The sequence below is a fragment of the Crinia signifera genome, chromosome 8 (genome assembly GCF_055691185.1).
Source record: "Crinia signifera chromosome 8, ASM5569118v1, whole genome shotgun sequence".
Lineage (NCBI taxonomy): Eukaryota > Metazoa > Chordata > Amphibia > Anura > Myobatrachidae > Crinia > Crinia signifera.
Window position 1 is genome coordinate 56,368,679 of NC_139224.1, and position 14,785 is coordinate 56,383,463.

The 14,785-nt window shown below is 40.1% G+C and overlaps 1 long non-coding RNA gene across 1 annotated transcript in view; it reads right to left on the reverse strand.

Annotated features, from left to right (window-relative positions):
* Positions 1 to 13,535, reverse strand: part of LOC146026079 (uncharacterized) — a 32,437-nt gene extending 18,902 nt beyond the window's left edge. Inside the window, exon 1 of the long non-coding RNA XR_014454354.1 lies at positions 13,450 to 13,535. This is a non-coding gene — a long non-coding RNA (uncharacterized LOC146026079). The remainder of the gene's footprint in view (positions 1 to 13,449) is intronic.
* Between the last annotated feature and the right edge of the window lie 1,250 nt (positions 13,536 to 14,785).

Sequence of the window (14,785 nt, forward strand, 5' to 3'; positions counted from 1 at the left end):
CCTTAAAAGTGCGATTTGCGGAAAGGCATCCCATTAAATAAGCGATTTGTATACTTTTCTGTACAAAAACATCTGGATGCGATAAAAATGTGAATTTTTCACACACTTTCGGTCCGCATGAGTTATCGCACATAATATGCGATATCCGTCCCTTAGCGCATCCTATTAAATATGCGATTTCAAGGAAAAATGCGATGTCGCCATTTTTTTTTACTAATATTTGCCAAAAAACACACATCTCATCCCATAGAATGTCACCCTTAGTAGTGTCTTATGTGAGATACGGTCGTATTTTGGATATGTTTTTTAGATGCATGTAACATGATTTGGAGACAGATTGAAGGTGGAGAAGAAAGGACAGTTCAGAGTCGAGGATGTCCCCTAAGCAACGAGCTTGTGGGGTAGGGTAGATTGTTGAGCGATGGAGATATCCGGATGGTAACTGTTCTTAGTTGGTGGGAATATAAGTAATTCCGTTTTGGAAATATTGAGTTTGAGTTGACGAGAAGACATCCAAGATGAGATGGCAGAGAGACATTCAGAGACATTTGGCCCCATGTGCGATTTGCAAACTGTCAAGGCTGTATACACACCTAGAGATGTATCTGTCCAATAATCTGTCTGGTGGGAACAAACATCTGGCAATGTATAGGAAGATACGACAATCAACTATTAGGTACCAAATGCTGGACTATACAGACAGACAATAGTCATTCAGACATATTGGTTAAAGCTGTTTGATTTAACAAACTAGAAGATATACACTAGAAATATAAAATAATGGGGGATATTCATATTTTATTGCTGCTGTGCGAATTTATGATCAGATAGTTGCCACCCAGAGTGAAAACCCACCAGTTCAGGTCTGAGAATGTCTTTTGTAAATATCGCCAACCAGCGGCCAGCTGCAAATCCATTCACAATTCACTCACCATCTAACGATTGTCCAAGTCTGTGCAAGTGTGTAAACCTGACCCTTCCATAACTCCGCAACAGAGTTAGTATGTTCGAAGCCGGACCTGATGTCACACACTCTCCCTGGGGATACCTGTGTTTTTTTTACCCACAAATGGGAATTGCAGAAAAAATAATCTCGGATTTTTGTGACTGCCTTGTGCATGAGTACTGCGATCCATACGCATACCCTGTCATTCGATAATCGATCCGCTTGCGAATTTGTACAGCATATGTGTATCAGAGAGAGAAGGCTGTGTGCCCCTGTGACTAATACAAAACAATGTAAATAACAAAACAATACATATTCATAAACATTATACTACCATATCTATATAAATCATATGTCATAATAACTGAAAAATTTTGAAGGATAATGGGAAACAACCAGTCGTTGAGCAGGTGGTTATTAAAAAGGGAGAAAATTAGGAAAGTTCAACAGAAAAAAAAAGGGGGGGGGGGGATTTAAAGGAATAGGCACACTAGCTCAGTCCTTGCCAATAAAGTCAAACAATTTAATATAAGTATGCTGTAGCAAAAATAATTAATCTCAGTACTGTAGGTCCTTTTTAGCTGTCTACAAAGTGTGGCAGAGACAGCATCTCCCCACATGAAAGTAACGTGGTTGATCCTGACCAGGTTTTGGAATCAGTAGCAAAATCTCAGGTGTGTAATCAGCAGCACCTGGGATTTCCTGATACAAGGGTTTCCAGGGCAGAGTCATCTTGCTCATGGTGGTGGATTAGCCGCCCAAGAAATTGGCCTGGGGTGTGTGTAGGAACCACTGGAGCCTTTGCAAAAGTCTGTGATGCTGAGATTGCCTGTATGCTACTGCCTGAAATAAGATTTGCATATGGTTTATTCTGAGATGCTGTGACCGGTTGTTCAAAAGAAACAATAAAGTCTTCATCTGAGTCCCCGTGTTTGTGATCCTTGTCACAAAAGGTACCAATTAGTAGATTCAAATAGTTTGTATATATAAGTTTGTTATTGAGTTTCCATTTTGTTATTGAAACAGCTCCATTTTTTGTGGAACTTAATGACTTCTTGTTCAATATCTGCAGAGTTAAAATACATCACTTGCAGTAGGGAGCGTTTAACAGAGCTCAAAAGAGAAGGAGCCTTATTTGTCCACTAAAGACAATAATCTTGTCCCATATACTACAGAAGAAGAGGATGTAAGTAAGCAGGCAAATGTCATCAGTCTCTTTATCAGAGGGCAAAGGTTTAGGAAGTGTGAGAGTGAAAGGAACGACCCTGAAAATACATAAAGGATTGTTTGTAGGTTTTATTGTATTTTTCTTTTAAGGCCTGAAAGGAAAGCATTATGACAGCAGGATCAAATACATCCTTCACAGCTGACATAAGTAACCTTAGCTCTCCACTCTTGATATATGGATAGATCTGATATCTAACCCTGCTCTCACTTCACTCATAAAAGCTCTCAATCCTCTTCTCCTTCCCTACCTGGACCCTACCTCCACACCCAGTGCCAGACCCAGGACTTCTCCTGCGGCCTGCACAAAACACATCTGAGCAGCCAGGGCGTGGAAGAGACATTTGAGTTTGCAGCCAGAAGCACGCGCAGTACAGGCGCAGTACAGATGGAAGAGCAACCGTAGCACAGACAGTAGAGCTGAGAGGGCCAGCCCTGGCACAGAAAGCCAAGTGGCAACGGGGCTCAGACAGGCGGCTGTGGGCACACAAAAGATGGTGTACATCACTTCCACCGCAGTCCGCAGCCATGCTCTGCCTCTGGGGCTCCTCAGATCATCAGGGCCCATCACAGTTGTCATCCTTGACCCCCCCCCCTGTCGCCGGGCCTGTCCGATTTGATTTAAACGGGCTCTTGTTTCTCATCCTAACATTCTGTTTATGCTCCTATCCTTGCTGTCACCCACTGTGTCTGCACCTTCCCTTTAGAATGTACTGTAAACTCTCACGAGCAGGGCCCCCTCTCCTCATGTACTCTTCTAAGAATATATCTCTGCCATTTTTAGAATTGCATCAGTGTCCGCTGTTGCAGCTGTCTTTTATTTACCATGTACTTGTTGTAATTGGCATTTGTACTGTAAATCTTTTTTCTTTTTTTTTTGCTCATCTGTATATTGTCATGTGCTGCAGAACTTTTGTGGTGCTATTTAAATAAATGATAATAATAGTAATAATAATATGGTGCACTATAAAGGGCCTCGGTTGACAATTGGAGTGAGAGAAAACTATACTGAAGCTTGATTGATATATATAATGATTTTGTTGCAGAGGTAGCTAATAATACAGTAGGTATTCCATATGGGCAACCCCCCCTCCCCCCCGCTGTGCAGCCTAATCCCCCTTTGCAAGTGCCTCAAACTTACTCTTCTTCACTGCAGTCTTACTCTAAAGGCCCCCATACATTAGGCCGACTTGTCCTAGGGACAAGTCGGACCCAATTCTCCTGCGAGACGCCCGGCAGCTCCCCGGGAAGCTCACATACAAGCTCGCATAAGATTTATCACATATAAAATAAACCAGGGAGCTGGCGGGCTGTGAGGAGCAGGGGGGGGGGGGGACGTTCACCGGCGGTAGTGGGGGCTGGCAGCAGCATCTCTGGGTGCCGCGGGGAATGCCTGTGACAGTGGGGCGGGCGGCGGTGATAATCACCGTGCTCTCACTGTGCAGCTTGCTGGCAGCAGCGTCTCGGTGCAGCGGGGGATGCCGGTGACAGTGGGGCGGGCAGCAGTGATAATCCTCATGCTGTCACTCAGCGGGCGGGCAGCGGCGGCTATTACATCTTTAAAATAACATGTCAAATGACTATCCGCCTTCTGATTGGCTGAGATAGCGCACTCTCAGCCAATCAGCGGCCGGCCAATCAGCGGCCGCTGATTGGCTGATCTCCCCTGCTGCCGCCGAATACTCAGTCCAGTTAGCTATAACACAGGCAGGCAGTCCACTGTAATGTCTAGAAGGGGTGTTCTGCATTGCTTTCCACGAAAGTGTCCATGTATACACTTATAACTTTACATTAAAGTCCATGCTGCCCTCCATGAGGGTATTTGTAGCTCCACCTATTAATCAAGTGTTAGCTACTTTCTGTGGGAGTCTGTGTTGCCTTCTGTGAAGGCAGTCCTATACATACCCATATAACATTAATGTCCCCTATGGGGATGGTACACCACAACAGTTTCTTATAATAAGACTATAAAGTAGGGCGTCATATGCCCACAATGTCTCAATATTATGCCAACACAGTTAATACATAATTCATTAATACAGGATATTACATTGGTCTTTATTTTATGAGTGCTAAAGTATTATTTACTAAGCTGACGAATTCCCACCATTCATAATTTCTGATGTTGTACTCATAAAATTTTTTAAACATTCGTATTTATCATTCGTAATTTGCTTCGGATTGTGAATTTCGGACGTATTTTGCATCGGTTTATATACATTTGTATTTTTGTTTTACTCAGACGATGTCATTCGATTCTTACATGTCTATTTGTGATTGGTTTAAAGTTGCAGACATGGGAGTGTCTTTACACAGGCATATATACAGCCCCCAAACCCCCATGTTCTTTGTGGGTTTAATTAGGTGAGGAGAGAATGAAGAGTGTTGAAGCTGCAGAGATGATTGGTGAGTTGGTGTTTTTTTGTGTGATATCTGAGTTGTATTGTGTTTGATAGCTGTCTTTTGTATTTGTATAGTCTTGTGTAGTTTAAAGTAGAGATGAGCGGTTCGGATTCCGTGGAATCCGAACCACTCCGAACGTAGCTGGCCCAATGTCCCGCGAGCTGTGCTTGCGAGTTTCCAGCTTTGTTCGGAAACCTGAGCGCGGACGATATTATATATACAGCGAATTTCGCAGACTTGCAAGTCAATCAGAATAAGGTCCTATGTTTGGTTGCCCATAGCAACATCCCATGACAAATAGGAAGAACATTAGACTAAATGTATGGTAAAATATTTGAGTACTTCTGTTTGAGCACGGCAATATTACAGTAATGGTCATTTGTCTGTTGCTAACAGGAAGCTAGACATTTGTTATTTTAAGAAACATTTATTTCCTTAACAAACCTGTTGTCCTACAACTTTGTGAGGGGTGTGGTTGCGACTTTGTCAGTCATGTTGACAGCTGTTTGCCAACATACCCTAGTTCGACATTCAAAACATGTTGTGATATCTTATGTCAAAAGGCACAGCAAATGTTAATACAATTTTGGGTACTTGTTTCCTAGCACGGCGCCAGCAATAAAAATTGTATCCATCGCGTCCTAAAAAATCGCGTCGATTGCATCGCATGCAACCAAATCGCATGCGATGCGATCGACGCGATTTTTACATTGGAACCAATGTAAAATGGTCCCTGAGACCCGATTTTACATTGGCCCCAATGTTAAATGCCCCCCAGACCCAAATTTTCATTGTATTCCCACCCTGATGGGTCAAATGGCCCCCCATTGTTAACGCCACCCCACGATTAACGCCAACCCGAAGCGTGGCGAGCGCAGCGAGCCCACGAGGGGCAGTCATACGCGTCCTCCGACCTTTTCATACCCCCACTATCCACGTCGGCGTGGATTTGAATTTATATAGTGTGGCGAGCGCATCGAGCCACCGAGCCCAAAGCGCGGCGAGCGCAGCAAGCCACGCAAGGGGATGCGCATTACTTTACAGGTATTACGCGTACACTCGCCACGCTTCAGGCTCAGTGGCTCGCTGCGCTCGCCACACTATATAAAATCAACTCCACGCCGACGTGGATAGTGGGGGTATGAAAAGGTCGGAGGACGCGTACAAGCTTCGGGTTGGCGTTCATCGTGGGGTGGCGTTAAGAATGGGGGGGCATTTTACATACAAATTACCCATCAGGGTGGGTATACAATCTAAAATCGGGTCCATTGGGCCATTTAACATTGTTCCCTATGTAAAATTGGGTCCATCGCATCGGTCGCATTGTATGCCATTATAATTGCAAACAATGGACCCGATTTTACATAGGAATTTTTTAAGTGTCGGGGAAAAGGCTAACAATAGCCCAAATATCGCGTTGGTCGCGTCCATCTCATGACCCACGACGGGCGCCATGCTAGGAAACAAGTACACAATTTTGAGTGTTAATAATATGTTAACATCTATTTACTATGCAAATGTGCATCCTTTATTTTAACAAGGTTTGGGAGTGATAGAATACTATCACAAGGTGGCGCTGTTTTACCTCAAAGTAAAATTTCCACAGTATTATGATATCACTTTGATTTAATAGGAAAAACACATTAAAATACAATTCATAACACTCAAATATACATATAAAGTAAAAACAAACAACATACAACATATAATAGCATATATTATGCAGAGCGAGGCATTATCAATATATGAGGCTTTTGGTACTGTTCAAATGTATTTTGTGAGGCAGTATGACCATAGTTACCAGTCCCTTAGATGCTGTTCCTTTGGGCTTTATGTATTTAAGGAGGTAATGTTCACTCTATTCCTTTCTCTGAGCAATTCAAATGGGTCCTGCGGTAGTTGGACCGGCTCCAGGTATAAGTGTCCAATTTATAACTCCTTTTAGGCTCTCTTAGCCAATTTCAGCTCACCCAAATTCAGCAGTATGCAAAGCTGGTAATTGCAGTGTGTAAAGCTGGTAATTGCAGCGTGCAAGGCTGGTAGTTGCAGCGTGTCAGGGTGCTGGTACCGGGCTGTAACGGGCTCCAATACGCGTTTCTCCGCCTTAGTAATGCTCGGCGGCTTCCTCAGCTGGATGCCCGACAGCATTAGAGTCTCCCTTTTTATGCGGTGTCCGTTCGCGGGTATTTTTCCGGGAACTTCCGCATTGTGTGCTCCAAGCCTCGTTTTCGTGTCCTCTATTTATAGAGTATCGCGGCCATTTTTGTTTTTGCGCGTCAAGCCTCATTCTCAATTCTTCTCATATTGTATTATACGGTGGCCATTTTTATTCTTCCAAGCCTCATTTTCGTATTGTCACCATTTTGTAATCCATTACATATGTATTGGTAGTAAAAGCCTCATATTTACGTTTCCAAGCCTCGTTTACAAACCCGGAAGTCATTTAAAGCCTCATAGTTAGAAAATGCCTCTTATTTACTCCATATGCCTCGCTCTTATATACATATAATTTATACAGAATAAATATCTAATACAGTTGCATATTCTCAATTTTTTCATGTGTATACGAAACGTGCACTTGCTTAATTAGCGATTTTTATCATTTAACAAATATCGTTTTTATTGTACTTTTTTCACCATTGATTATTATCTGCACATGCGCACACACATGATTTTTTGATATTACATATATTAGTAAATATTCTAGGGCCCAACACCCATATTGACCCAAAATTAATTATTAAATCAGACAAAAATATAAATATGAAAAAGTATAAAAAATAAAAAATATATATAAAATATAAAATATAAATAAATAAATAAAAAATAATAATGAATAAAAATAAATAAACAAAAAATATATATATATAAAAATATATATATATCTATTAACCTAACCATATTTCATAATAACTACAGAGACATACATAATTATAAATTCATATTGACTATAGAGTAGGACATAACTTCATATTAAATATAAAAAATAGATAGCAATTTCATAACAGTGGGGATATATGACACTAAGTTTGAAGGGATACCCATATGAATACATAGAGAGAGGGGGGAAACATATTCTCTCCATGCACACATGGTCTCCTCCATCTAAATTTCCTATATGTTATTCATTTCAATGGTGTCATTAAGACCTTGTGGTACTAATGTTCTTAATCTAAAAATCCAATATGCCTCCCTTCTACATAATTGGACGTACCTATCCCCTCCCCTGGCAGTATGATGAATATGCTCAATACCTATCATAGTGATTCCTCTCATGTCCCCATTTTGGCATTTTGACATATGTTTATATAAACTGTTGGTTTGTATCCTTTTACAGATATTACGTTTATGTTCCATAAACCTGATGTGTAAGTTTCTTATCGTGCGACCCACATACTGTAGGCCGCATTTACAACTTAATACATAGATAATATATTCTGTTCTACAGTTAATAAATTCTTTTATTGGGAACACCTCACTTGATATTTCAGATGTAAAATTAATGGTTTTTTTATTATTATTTGTAAATTTGCACGACATACATTTCTCCCCTCCACATGTATGATATCCTTTTGGTTTTTCGGGTAGCCAGGTGGGTTTCTGTGTATGTTTATCCATATTCTTAAAGAAACTGGGGGCAAGTCTATTTTTCAAGTTTCTGGATTTTCGGATTTTTAGATTAAGAACATTAGTACCACAAGGTCTTAATGACACCATTGAAATGAATAACATATAGGAAATTTAGATGGAGGAGACCATGTGTGCATGGAGAGAATATGTTTCCCCCCTCTCTCTATGTATTCATATGGGTATCCCTTCAAACTTAGTGTCATATATCCCCACTGTTATGAAATTGCTATCTATTTTTTATATTTAATATGAAGTTATGTCCTACTCTATAGTCAATATGAATTTATAATTATGTATGTCTCTGTAGTTATTATGAAATATGGTTAGGTTAATAGATATATATATATTTTTATATATATATATTTTTTGTTTATTTATTTTTATTCATTATTATTTTTTATTTATTTATTTATATTTTATATTTTATATATATTTTTTATTTTTTATACTTTTTCATATTTATATTTTTGTCTGATTTAATAATTAATTTTGGGTCAATATGGGTGTTGGGCCCTAGAATATTTACTAATATATGTAATATCAAAAAATCATGTGTGTGCGCATGTGCAGATAATAATCAATGGTGAAAAAAGTACAATAAAAACGATATTTGTTAAATGATAAAAATCGCTAATTAAGCAAGTGCACGTTTCGTATACACATGAAAAAATTGAGAATATGCAACTGTATTAGATATTTATTCTGTATAAATTATATGTATATAAGAGCGAGGCATATGGAGTAAATAAGAGGCATTTTCTAACTATGAGGCTTTAAATGACTTCCGGGTTTGTAAACGAGGCTTGGAAACGTAAATATGAGGCTTTTACTACCAATACATATGTAATGGATTACAAAATGGTGACAATACGAAAATGAGGCTTGGAAGAATAAAAATGGCCACCGTATAATACAATATGAGAAGAATTGAGAATGAGGCTTGACGCGCAAAAACAAAAATGGCCGCGATACTCTATAAATAGAGGACACGAAAACGAGGCTTGGAGCGCACAATGCGGAAGTTCCCGGAAAAATACCCGCGAACGGACACCGCATAAAAAGGGAGACTCTAATGCTGTCGGGCATCCAGCTGAGGAAGCCGCCGAGCATTACTAAGGCGGAGAAACGCGTATTGGAGCCCGTTACAGCCCGGTACCAGCACCCTGACACGCTGCAACTACCAGCCTTGCACGCTGCAATTACCAGCTTTACACACTGCAATTACCAGCTTTGCATACTGCTGAATTTGGGTGAGCTGAAATTGGCTAAGAGAGCCTAAAAGGAGTTATAAATTGGACACTTATACCTGGAGCCGGTCCAACTACCGCAGGACCCATTTGAATTGCTCAGAGAAAGGAATAGAGTGAACATTACCTCCTTAAATACATAAAGCCCAAAGGAACAGCATCTAAGGGACTGGTAACTATGGTCATACTGCCTCACAAAATACATTTGAACAGTACCAAAAGCCTCATATATTGATAATGCCTCGCTCTGCATAATATATGCTATTATATGTTGTATGTTGTTTGTTTTTACTTTATATGTATATTTGAGTGTTATGAATTGTATTTTAATGTGTTTTTCCTATTAAATCAAAGTGATATCATAATACTGTGGAAATTTTACTTTGAGGTAAAACAGCGCCACCTTGTGATAGTATTCTATCACTCCCAAACCTTGTTCTACTAGCAGAGGAACACAATACCTCTGACAGGAGGCGGCAGTTATACCCAAAGGGTTTTTTTTTTAGATACAATTATAGAGAGTTCTTAATTGTGTAGACATATTAGCGCTTCTGTGCGACCTTAGGGTCACCCCTTTTTCTCTTTTTTTTCTTTATTTTAACATAGTGTGTTGAGCGTAGTGAGACATGCAAAGATATCCATAGCATTTATACCTTGTTAATGTCGACCTATGTCAACATGGGGGACCAAAGTCACCCAAAATTAATTTTTATTGTAAATGAAGAAATACTGGTTAAAAAAAAATGTATCCATATAAGTTTGCATTATTGGTCCTAAATAAAAATACATTTAAATTAAAACCAACATTTTCAAATTAATCTCAAACCATACAAAAATATTGGTTGTAAAGAAATATTGGTTGGTGTGTTGTTTATTTGATGTTTAATTACCTGGTCAATGAGCTATAATATTCATCCATGTAATATGTGTAAAGTTACTGATCAGAATTCAATGTGTAATTGAGCAATGGACATCCAATATCAGCCATATGATCATTTTCAAACACTGATGCTTATTTTTTAAAGTTTAGAGATTTTATTCATTTTAGAGCCAGGTTATGATAAATTGTCAAACTACAGTATGTGCAAGTTTTAGACATGTGCTGGTTGTCAATAACAAGATTTTTTTAGACATGGGAGTGTGCGGATTTATATAAACTTTTTTTTTTTCAATTTATTGTGGTCCCCCCTCCCAGGCAAAACCAGCCCAGGGTTCATTGAGCCGGTCCTCTCAGGCTTCACCCCTCATGGACCAGTACAGTCCTGACCATCCATGGTCATCATGTTAAGGAAATACACCGCTGGCTGTTGGAGCCTGGTGCTGGTTCCTAAATATAGGGAACCCCTATGCTTTTTGTTTACCATATTTTTGGAACTCGGACCAGTCCAAGAGTCCGGTGCTGGTTTCTTAAATAAGGGGGAACCCCATGATTTTTCCCCTCTGCACTTCGGGAAGCAGGATTGGCTCATTGAGCCCAGGACTGGTTTTGCTTGTGAGGGGGGACCCCACACCTTTTTTATTTATTTATTTACATTTAAAACACTTTCTTTGACAGAACCATGCACAGATCTTTATGATCTGTGCATGGTTTTGTGAAACTCTCCAGGTTGGACCTGGTCTATTTGTTTTGAGATTTTTGGACATTTTAAAGGTGCGAATGAAAAATTCCCACCCTATTACATTTGCGATTTTGATGTTTTCTATGTGAAAACATCTGGATGCGATTTAGAATGTGCAATTTTTTTAGACAGGTCAAAATTGGCAAATTTTACTGCAATTTGCACTTTACTGCATTTTTCTTTAATAAGTCTATTTTGTTGTTAGACAATGGCTTTTAAAAACAACATAGGTTGAGAACATTACATTTGCCACCAAAATTATTTTGGTTATTGATATTGTAATGTTCAGAAACATTAAAAATACATAAAAAATAATTTGATAAAAAATAAAGTTTGAAGTACGACATTATTTATGCAAGCAGAATCAGATGTTGGGCAATTAGGTTAAAATGTGAAATGTTTGGTCAAATCGGATATATTTTTAAATTTTTACAAGTCCTTCTTGAATTTTTGGGGTGATCTGCTTCTATTTTTTTGAGAGTAGGCCAGTCTCTCAAATGTTGTATACCCAAATATTTGTTTTAAAATATAAAATATTTACAAAATAATTTTTTAAACAAACATTTATTCACAATACCTGCAGAACAGCAGCCTTCACAGCCCTAAAGAGCAATGGAGTAGGAAACATATATACTAAATTTGTCTGAGATCCCTGGGGATGATGCCACCACACCCCCACCATCAAGGTCATCACAACCAAGGTTCAGTACTTCTCCACCACATCCAACCATCAACACCAACTTTGTGCACACATGGAACACACACCAAGCAGCATCACATGCCCTGCTGTTAAGGCAGACCAAAAGTATTGAGGGGTAGATTTATGAAGCAGTGATAAGGGAGGAGAAGTGATAAGGTGCCTGGTACTTTATCACCAGCCAATTAGCTCCTGACTTTAAAGTTGCAGGCTAGGTCTCAAAAGGGACAGTCAGGAACTGATTGGCCGGTGATAAAGTACCAGGCACTTTATCACTTCTCCTCCCTTATCACTGCTTCATACACAGGGCCGGTGCTAGGGTGTCCGGCGCCCTCCTGCAAACCATAATTTTTGCGCCCTTTCACATTGCCATTGCAACAAGCTGCAGCCAGATTGTGGAAGCATATGCAACAAGCAAGCCTATGGAGGCTCTCGGGTGCATGTACAGCTCAGTGCTGTGTCCACAAAATGTTGCAGGTACTAAAGGTGCCCATACACGCTGCGAGAATCGCATACGTTATGGGTTAGATCACATCACACGGCATGCATGCAATGTGTGTGCGATGCGATCCAAAAGCAGTACAAAAAGTATGTGCAGCACATACTTTTTGTACTGTGCGATGCAATTCTCGCAGGAGCACACATCTCATCGCATGCTGCTATTGCAGCGTGTATGGCCACCTTTAGGCACATAACCCAGCCCATTATTTATAAAGTATCTAAATTAATATTAAAAAAAATCTACAATTATTAAAAAAATTGTTATAAACATGTATAATAAAAGACTCACTGTTATTTTGCTGTTTAACTCTTGTGCAGTCCCTCCTCTTCTAGCTGCGTAGGCAGGACGCTGAGGACGCCATTACACCCCTCTCGTGACTGAGGTGTAAAGGAGGGAGAGAAGGAGGAGATGGAAGAAGAGGAGAGGAGATAGAGGGGGCGGAGTGTTGAGGACTGGCATTGGCACTGGCACAGCACACTGAGAAGAGGGAAGGAAGGGCGGCACTGCTGCCTGTTCGTCATTTGTTTGGCAGCTGACAGGCGCAGGGAGCAATGGGTAGGGGCGGATCCGGACATGACATGTCATCCAGGTTTTCACAGAGTGCTTCATGCCTCAGCACAAGTGTCCGTGAGGAAGAGGGGGGCAGGTCGCCGGAGGAGGACAGTGTGTGCGCGGTGCAGGGAGCAGCTATTTATACTGCCGTCCGCCAGTCAGACAGGCGCTGCGGGCGGCGTGCAGGAGGCAGTGAGAGCGAGGGTTGAGGCAGCTTTAGCAGAGCAGGGAGGGAGACAGCGCCTTTTCAGCATGGCGCCTCCCTGTTTTGCAGGAGCTGCTGAGTGGGTAGCGCCGGCCCTGAGCTGCTGAGTGGGTAGCGCCGGCCCTGTTCATACATCTACCCCTGAGTGTCTGGCACATCATATGATACGCATGCAGCGCACCACAAGTCGTAACCAACAAAATATGAAATTTCGTGTTGGACTTCCATCAAGATCAGATAGCCCATCACAATATGCTTCTATCAATTCTGGAAAGTAACTCCACTATGAATCAAGGGGTACTTTGGAGAGCCAAGCACAGGGCATAAGGTAATTACTGGTACCCTGGTTCACCCATGGTGTTGATGGGTCAAGCACTTCAGCAGGGACAACCCCAACTAGAACCCCCATACACTCACCAGAAGCCAGAAGCCAGAAGATTCAGTCGAACACTAAAGGAGGAAGCCTTCCAAACCAGTCTCCACCAGAGGGAAAGGTCCCAAAAATTCATTCTCACCTGGGTGTCACCTACAAATGTGGGAAAATAAAAATAGTTAGTGTTGTTTTTTAAATAATATACATTATACTGTATTTCACAAGCAAACCATTTATAAAAGTTGGTTACCAAAAAAAACCCCTTTGATTTACACATTTTTACAAACAATACTTCTTAAGTGGGAACATGTATGTTACTAAATAACACAATTCTTATGGTATTGCATATACAATGCAATCTGTGCTCAATACTAGTGGCTCAATGATTGTGGTCAGGATTGCATTGCAATATGAAATGTGATTGTTACTTTAGGCACAGGCATGCACAGGATAACGAGTCTTGCATCACCTGAGTTGCAGGGGAACAGGAGAGATCTGTGGCAATATGAAAGTTTACATCTACATACAACATGACATACATTGATGAGGATTTTACCATCCCTACCTGAAATACACAAATAGGTCTTGATGAAATAATGTCTGTAATGTAATGTTTACAAATGCATCACACAATATTTATGGTTAAGATTGAAATTCCATACACAAATTATTACACAGTAGTGATGTTTCAAAAATCATGCGTATTTATTGTTTTTAAAATTATGCCTCAAACAGAATTAACTAAGGATTTTTTTTTTTAACTGACATTAGAACACTCATTTAGTGACTGTTTGAAAACCAAGACTAACAATATTGTCACATTCATTATGGTCACAAAATCTAATTTACTACATATTTAAGATAACATCATTATATATTTCAACATGACAACATGTGCTCCTGAAGGATATTGGGTTTGTATAGCGACATAGGTCAACATTGGACACCCTATAAGGAAACTGCATCCCCTAGCACAGCTAGCTGTGCTACACATGCTTTGGCAATGGTGCATTGCTGGACTAAACAAATAACAATTTTTAAACTAGCAGAGAACTGGAATGGGAAAGTATGATCAAGTCTGCTTCTTTTAAAAATAATGTGGCTCCAAAAATGTCGACATGGAGAAAATAATGACTTTATATGTTATTATTGGAGTATGTTGTACAATTGAATCGGTCACCCTAATTAATGAAGGGGTATTGCCAGTGTTGGTCATATAACAGTCGCACAATGGTTGTTGGTATATAGGGGCAGATGTATTAAGCCTTAACAAGAGATAAATGCAAGGATGATAAGGAGAGATAAACATCCAGCCAATCACCTGCTAACTGACATGTTACAGCCTGTGTTTGAAAAAAGTCAGTAAGGAGCTGATTGGCTGGACGTT